This window comes from Petaurus breviceps, unplaced genomic scaffold (genome assembly GCF_028583685.1).
Source record: "Petaurus breviceps papuanus isolate PSGF00001 unplaced genomic scaffold, PetGlider_PUasm1.0 78235, whole genome shotgun sequence".
NCBI lineage: Eukaryota > Metazoa > Chordata > Mammalia > Diprotodontia > Petauridae > Petaurus > Petaurus breviceps.
The window spans coordinates 5,896-14,355 of NW_027186515.1; the positions used below are offsets into that span (position 1 = coordinate 5,896).

The 8,460-nt window shown below is 40.1% G+C and overlaps 1 long non-coding RNA gene across 1 annotated transcript; it reads left to right on the plus strand.

Annotated features, from left to right (window-relative positions):
- The first annotated feature begins 3,521 nt into the window (after nucleotides 1–3,521).
- LOC138175687 (uncharacterized) lies at nucleotides 3,522–8,454 on the plus strand. Its single transcript, XR_011172069.1, has 3 exons — nucleotides 3,522–3,594; nucleotides 4,145–4,178; nucleotides 7,672–8,454. It is a non-coding gene; the product is annotated as an uncharacterized lncRNA (long non-coding RNA).
- The last annotated feature ends 6 nt before the right edge of the window (nucleotides 8,455–8,460 follow it).

Consider the following 8,460-nt stretch of genomic DNA (forward strand, 5'->3'; position numbering starts at 1 on the left):
ATAGATAGATAGATAGATAGATAGATAGATAGATAGATAGATAGATAGATAGATATGTCTATATAGGAGTGTATATGGTCATATGAATACATATGTGAATGTGTGTATATATGTTTACAGGTATACATAGATAGAGGGCACAGTACCAATTTAACAGGAGGGAATGATACTTAAAAAGTGAAATTAAGAGGTGAGAGGAATATAATGAGAGGAGATGGGCAGAGACAGATTGGGGTAAACTATCTCATACAGAAGAGGCAAGGGAAAATGGTTACAATGGAGGGGAAGAATAGGAAGGCAAAAGGGAATGGGTCAACCTTATTCCCATTGAATTTGGCTTGAGGAGGGAGTGAAATACACACTAAATAGGGTATCTCACCCTCCAGGAGAATAGGGGGGAAGGAGATGAGAGGCGGGATGATAGAAGGGAAAGTAGGCTGGGGGGGAGGGAAGTTGGAAGTACTCACTTTTGAAAATAGACGGGATCGAAGTAGAGAATAGAACAAGTGGGAGATGGGATAGGAGGGAGGGAAATATCGTCAGTCTTTTACAATATCTACGGAGTTATTGTTTTGCATTAGCCACACATGTACAACCTATACTGAACTGCTTATCTTCCCAGTAAGGGTGGGTGACAAGGAAGGAAGGTAATGAATCTGGAATTGAAAGTTTTAAAATGAAATATTCAAATATGTGTGTGTTTGTGTGTGTGTGTGTGTATACTCTATTATTAATACCATCTTACATGTAATGGGAAATAAGATATACAGGCACTGGTGCATAGAGATCCACTGGAAAAGTCGAAAGGGGTATATGAGAAAATGTGGGAGAGAGCAGATTGGACGAGCGGATATCCTGTGGGACTGCTATTTTGGGGTGGTGGGTAGGGGAAAAACGGGGAGAAAATGTGTAACTCAAAATGTGGTGGAAACGAATGATGTATATCAGAAGTTAATAAAGCAGTAAAAAAAAGAAGTGTCTTTGCTGCATCCCCCAAGTTTTGGTATGTTGTCTCATTATTGCTGTTGTCTTGAATTAAGTCACTGATTGTTTCTATAATTTCATGTTTGACTCACTCATTCTTTTTTTTAAATTAAATTTTATGTTTATTTTTAGTTTATACGTTCGTTTCCACATGATTTTGAGTTACACATTTTCTCCCCATCTTTCTCCTACACACCACCGCAAAACATTGATCCCACTGTATATCCCCTTCCCCCAATCTGTTCATTCCTATATGCTCCCCCATCCCCACTCTGACTTTCCAGTGGGGCAAGATTGATCTCTATACCCCAGTGCAATGTCATTTCCCAGTTGCATGTAATATATATATATATGTATGTATGTATGTATGTATGTATGTATATATTTGATTTTAAAACTTCGAATTCCAGATTCTTTCCCTTCTGCCCTCATCACCCACCCTTACTGGAAAGATAGGCAATTCAATATTGGATGTAAACATGTAGGTATGCAAAACATTTCCATAGTCGATATGTTGTATGAAAGACTGACTATATTTCCTTCCATCCTATCCCACCTCCCACTTGTTTTATTCTCTACTTTACACTGTCCCTTTTCAAAAGTGTGTGCTTCTAAATACCCTCCCCCCAAACCTGTCCTCCCCTCCATCATCCTCCTTCTTATCTCCTTCCCCTTTCTCTCCTGTAGGGTGAGTTACCCTATTTATTGTGTATGGCATTCCCAACCTATGCCAAATTCAATGAGAGTAAGGTTGACCCATTCCCTTTGCGTTCCTGTTCTTCCCCTCCATTGTAACAGTTTTCCCTAACCTCTTCTATATGAGATAATTTTACCCCATTCTGTCTCTTCCCATCTCCTCTCATGATATTCCTCTCTCACTTCTAAATTTCACCTTTTAAGTATCATCCCTTCCTATTCAATTGGTCCTGTGCCCTTTTTCTATGTATATCTGTACACATATATACACACACTCACCCATGTATCCATATGCCCATATACACTCCTATATAGACATATATACATATACATGTATATATATGTGTGTGTGTGTGTGTATACACACACACACACACACACAGAGAGAGAGATTTTTATTCCCTTCAAGAATTCTTATACTGAGAAAAGTTTCATAAGTTACAATTATCGTTTTTCCATGTAGGAATGTAAGTAGTCCAACTTTGATAAATTCCTTATGATTTCTTTTCCCAGTTTACCTTCTCATGCTTCTCTTACTTCTTGTATCTGAATGTCAAATTTTCTATTCAACTCTGCTTTTTTCATCAAGAATTCTTGAAAGTCCTCTTTTCCATTGAATGACCATATTTTCCCCTGAAACATGATACTCAGTTTTGCTGGGTAGGTGATTCTTGGTTTTAATCCCAGCTTCTTTGTCCTCTGGAATATCATATTCCAAACCCTTCGATCCCTCAGCGTAAAAACACACAGATCCTTTGTGTTTCCACGGTATTCAAATTGTTTCTTCTTGGTTGCTTGACCTGACTATAATATTCCTAAGAGTTTTCTTTTGGGCATATTTTTCAAGTGGTGATTGCTGAATTCTTTCAACCTCTATTTTGCCATCTGTTTCTAAAATATCATGGCAATTTTCCTTTAGAATTTCTTGAAGGTTGATTTCTACGTTCTTTTTTTATCATGGCTTCAGGTAGTTCAATAATTTTTTAAATTATCTCTCCTGGATCTACTTTCCAGGTCAGTGGTTTTTCCATTGAGATATTTCAAATGGCCTTCTATTTTTTTCATTTGTTTGGATCTGTTTAATAGTATCTTGATGTCTCATTAAGTCACTAGCTTCCATTTGCTCCAATCTAATTCTGAAGGAATTATTCTCTTCAGTGAGCTTTTGAGATTCTTTTTTCATTAGACAAATTCCGCTTTCTAAGGCATTCTTCACCTCATTGGATTTTTGAGCCTCTTTTTCCATTTGAATTAGTCTATTTTTTAAGGTGTTATTTTCTTCAGTCAGGTTGTTGACTCTCTTTTCCCAATTTTCTTGCATAATTTTCATTTCTCTTCTCCATTTTTCCTCCACTTGTCTTATTTGGTTTCCAAAATCCTTCTTAAAGTCCCTTATGGCCTGTAACCAATTCATATTTTTCTAGGAAGCTTTTGGTGCAGGAGTTCCGACTTTGTTGTCTTCCTATTGTTGCATTTTTTGATCCTTTTTGTCCTAAAAAAATGAACCCAAAGTTGGATTTCTGTGCTTGCTTTATTTCTTCATGTTTCCAGTCAATTACTTGACTTTTGAGCTTTTTGCCACAGTAGAACTCTAATTCTGGAGAGGAGAGCTTTGCCCCAATTGCTGAGGTTTTCGCAGCTGCCAGAGTCGTTAGTTGGCTGCCCTCTCTGAATCCTCCACATGGTCTGGCTCACTAGTCACACACCCCAGGACCTCTACCCTCTCACTTTGTCTTTGGTATTTATGTGTTGATGATTTTGGAAACTGCCACAGCTGCTGGAGATCTAATTTCCTGGCATTCCTCTAGCCACAGCTGGTCCAGCCACCCTGAGGCAAAAACCATAGTTCAGGCTCGGCTCTGCTCCCAGGAGGCTGCAATGAACACGTACTCTTCCCCTGCTGGGCTAATTACAGTGAGATATTTGTTTCTCTCTGTCACTTTGTGGTTCCATAACCCTAAAGTTTGTTTGCAGTCATTTTTATAGGTATTTGAAGTTGTTATGGGTGGAGGGAAGGAAGTTTTCCTGCTTTCACTGTCTTGGCTCCACCCCCGAACCGCTCAAACTTTTGGATTAAATAATTTAGTTTCCTATTAGGTTTTAGTGTATCTTTCCATGGCCCTTTATTGTATATGGATTTTTTTTCCGTTATGATCTGAGGATGATGCATTTAAAAAACTTGTCTTTCTGCACTGAATTGTCAGGTTTTTATGTCCTAGTATATGGTCAATTTTTGTGTGTGTGCTATGTACTGCTGATAGGAAGGTATATTCCTTTTTTATCTCCATTCAGTTTGTTCTAGAGATCTATCATGTACAGCCTAAAAATCTACTCACCTCCTTAACTTCTTTCTTATTTACTTTGAGGTTAGATTTTTCACGTTTAGAGAGGGGGAGACTGAGGTTACCTACTAGTATAGTTTTGCTATCTATTTCTTCCTCTAATGTCCTTTCTTCTCCTCTAGGAATCTGGATGATATACCACTTGGTGTATATGTGGTAAGTAATGATATTGCTTCATTCTCGATGGTGCCTTTCAGCAGGATATAGTTTCCTTCCTTATCTCTTTCAATTAGATCTAATTTTGCTTTTGCTTCATCTGAGATAAGGATTGCTACCCATACTTTAGCTGAAGCATAATATATTCTACTCCAATCATTTACCTTTACCTTATGCATATCCCCTTGTTTCAGAAGTGTTTCTTGTAGACAGCATATTGTAGGATTGTGGTTTTAATCCATTGTGCTACCTGCCTCCATTTTATGGGAGAGTTCATCCCATTCGCATTCAAAGTTATGATTACTATCTCTGTCTTTCCTTCCATTTTATTCCCTTCCCTGTTTATGTTTTTTTTCTTTCCTTTTCCCTTCCCCTGCTCAAGAGTTTTCCTTTTGACCACTGCCTCCCTCAGTATTCCACCCCATATCCCCCTCTTTACTTACCCTTTCACTTTACTGCTATTTCCCTCCCTTCTAAACCCCCCCCCTCGCATTTTTATCCCACTGCCTTACCCCTCCTACTGCCTTTAGGACACAATGGATTTCTATACTTAATTTAAGGGAGTGTGTTATTCCCTCTTTGACCCCAAACCAATGAGAGTAAATTTCATACAGTGCTCCTCTCCCTCCCTCCTTTTTCTCATGAGTTTTTGTGACTTTTCACATTAGAATCTTAAACCTAACTGATTATGTTGATCCCTCTTTGAACCAGAAGCAATGAGAACAAACCTCATATGATGTTCATCTCCTTCCCTCCTTCCCCTCTACTATAGTATGATTTTATACCTCTTTGTGTGGCATAATTTACCTTTTTCTGCCTCATCTCTTCCTTTTCTCCCATTACAATCACTTAGCATCCCTTCATAACGATTTTTTAATGATCAGACTAGTTCATTTATACCCACACAGTCTATCTACCTATGTATCTATGTATCTACCTATCTATCTATCTATCTATCTATCTATCTATCTATCTATCTATCTATCTATCTATCTATCTATCTGCATATCTAATATCCCTTTTGAATGTCACGATAATTATATACATTTCACAACTGACAGGTATCAGCTTCTCATATACAGATGTAAACAATTTGATCCTGTTTAATCTCAAGTTATGTGCATGTGTGAGAGTGTTGTGTATGTGTGTGTGCGTGCGTGTGAGTTCATATTTTCCTTGTTTACCTTTTTATGTCTTTCCTGAGTCTTGCAATTGGGGATCAGATTTTCCATTGAGCTCTGGCTTTTTCATCAAGAAAGTATGGAAGTCCCATATTTCATTAAATGACCATCTCCTTTCCCTAACGATTATGCTCAGTTTTGCCGGCTAGTTGATCCTTGGTTGCAGTCATAGGTCTTTCGTCTTAGGAAATATCAAATTCCAATCCATCCAATCTTTTATTGTAGAAGCTGCTAGGTCCTGTGGAATCCTGACTGTAGTTCCATGATATTTGAATTGTTTCTTTTTGGCTGCTTGCAGTATTTTCTCCTTGACCTTGTAATTCTGCAATTTGGCTACTATATTTCTTGGAGTTTTCAATTTAGGAGATCATTCAGGGGGAGCCTGGTGAATTCTTTCTATACTTATTTTACCCTCTGATTCTAGGACCTCAGGACAGTTTTCTTTGACAATCTCTTGGGGGGATGTTGTTCAGGCTGCTATTTTCATCATGGCTTTCCAGTAGACCAACAATTATTAGGTTATCTCTCCTGGATCTGTTCTCCAGGTCAGTTGTTTTTCCAGTGAGCTATTTTTCACTTTCTTCTAATTTTTCAATCTTCATATTTTGTTTGACTGAATATTGATGCATTATAGAGTCCTTAGCTTTGATTTGATTTATTCTAATTTTGAGTGAATTATTTCCTCTTTTAGTTTTTGAAGCTCCTTTTCCATATATATGTTTTTTGTATTTTTAGGAAAGTATTACCTCCAGTTAGATGCCCAGTTCACAAATTTTTACTTTTTAAGGATTTGTTATTTTTCAGTGAGATTTTTTTTTCCAGTTTGGTCAATGTAGATTTAAATTTATCTTCTACCTCTCTAATTTGGCTTTTACAATCTTGCTTAAGCTTCTCCAAGTATACTTTTTTGTCTTGAGACCAGTTCATATTTCCTTCTGTGGTTTCAGGTGTGAGTATAGAGTCCATGTTGTACTCTGTATTTGGTTGTTCTTTCTCGGTATAATAATATTGGATCGACTTTCATCCTTTTGCTTTCTCAGTTCCCTTCTTACCCATTGTGATTGCCTGTTTCCTGACATTGCTTCTCAGGATGGGAGCTAAGGGCCTGGTTGTTGACTTTGTGTGCTGTAGACTCTGGGTGTCTAGACTGAGGCCAAGACCAGGACTCTCAGGGTTTCCCCTAAGTTTCCTGGAGGCTCACAGAGTAACATGTGGGGGAAGGGTGGTCTGGTCCCTTCAGGTTTCAACCTCTATGTCCCTGGGCTACATTTCAGGCAGGCTCAGCAGGTAGAATCCAGCAGAGCCAGTGTCTGCAGATTACCCTGGTGGTGCTAAGGCCCACCTGGGCTTGTGTTGTTAGGGCTTCCTAGCTCTAACCCCTGGGCTTTGGGAGTTCCTGCTGGTCAGCTGAGGTGGAGCTTGTTGGGACCACTCCCACCCTTCACTTCAGACTCCATACTGCTTCAGTTATACCCTTTCTCAGTGACTCCTAAGCCTGAGGGTATTTCCACTTTTTCAGGATTTTATTCTGGGTGGGACATTTATCTCTGGGTTTTCTGGTTCAAGGAGGGAGATTCAGAGCAGCTAGGGATTACTCTGCCATCTTGGGTTCTGGAAGTTCAGCTACGTGATTTTTAAACTTACTGCCTGTGGGCTGATAGCCCCAGGAGAAGCTGCTGTCACTGCTTCAGGCCCTGCACTTTCTCTTATCGTTCTCTGACCAATCCTCAGTCCTTTGGTGAGACAGCTGTGAATCACCCTTGAGGTGGGTAAGACCTGGCTGGGGCTCTATCTCAAACCACTGTAGTCTGCTCTCAGGTCTGCACTGGTGTAGCCCCTTTTTGCTCTGTGCTCTCCCTGCCCAGACCTCCATGGGCACTTTTCTGGGCTGGGAATCTGCCATTTTCATTCTCCCAATGTATTCTGTCACTCTAAAATCTGTTCAGATTCACTTTTTAAAGTTTAGTGACTGAATTCAAGGAGGAGCATAGAAAAGTTCCTTCTTCCATTCTGCCATCTTGCCTCCACCCCCACTCTAATACCTTTGCCAACAAAACCCAAATTGGGTCAAAAAGAGTCAGACATGCCTGAAACAACTGAATAACATGGTCTCCTTCGTGGAATGGAACGCCATTGTTGAGGGCAACAGCACCAGGTACATTCACTGAAATGAACTGAATTGAGACTTTACCTGTGCCTAACACATCATTGACCTTGGTAAAGATCAATACAGATATGGTTAATATGCTGTTCTTGACTTTTAATAAATATTTCTAGTACTAAGTAATCTCTCATTTGTGATTTCTTTTCAGGAACTCCTTTTAGGCAAGGTGACCAGACCAGCAAATCTTCATTCCCCTCACAGTGCTGTTTGTGATTTCCAGAACTCATCACCATGCCTCAGCTGCAATCTCACCCCAGAACTTTCAGCTGCACTTGGGGCCTCCTCACACTGGAAAAGCCATGGAACTTTGTTGCCTGTTCACTCTGGGATATCCCTGCCAACCTGCTGGCCCATTCATCCAAATGGTCCATTCAGGGGCCTCCATTTCATTAAGAAGACAGGTTGGTCAAGCTTCTCTTCTTTCTAGGATGGGCTTCTGAATTTATAAAAAGAAACATCAGACCTGAACTGCAGTCTCACCCTGTCCCTTCCCTCAATAAACTGGCCCTGTTCACCTGGATCATAATGTACCGCTTAGAACTCACCCTGGATCTCAGGGAGGGGGGTGGCAGACCTAAGGTGGTGGTGTAGAAGCAGGACTTCGGTGAGGCTCCGGTTTCCACCTCCTCCCATACATGTAAAAAATTACTCTAAACAAATTTTAAAGCTATGGACCCCACAAAGTGACAGAGAGAAACAAATCTCGTACTGAAGGAAGCCTGGCAGGCCGACAAGATGGGTCCATCCTAGCGTGCTGGGAGCCAACCACAGTCCTGACTGAGCTGTGGTTTTAGTCCCAGGGTGGCCCCAGTGACCAGCGGTTGGAGCAGACTTCACGAGAGTAAATCACCAGCAGATGTAGTGCTTTCCAAACTTCTCAATCCACAAACGCCAAAGACAAAATAAAAGGTCAGTGTGGAACTTTGTTGCAACAGGG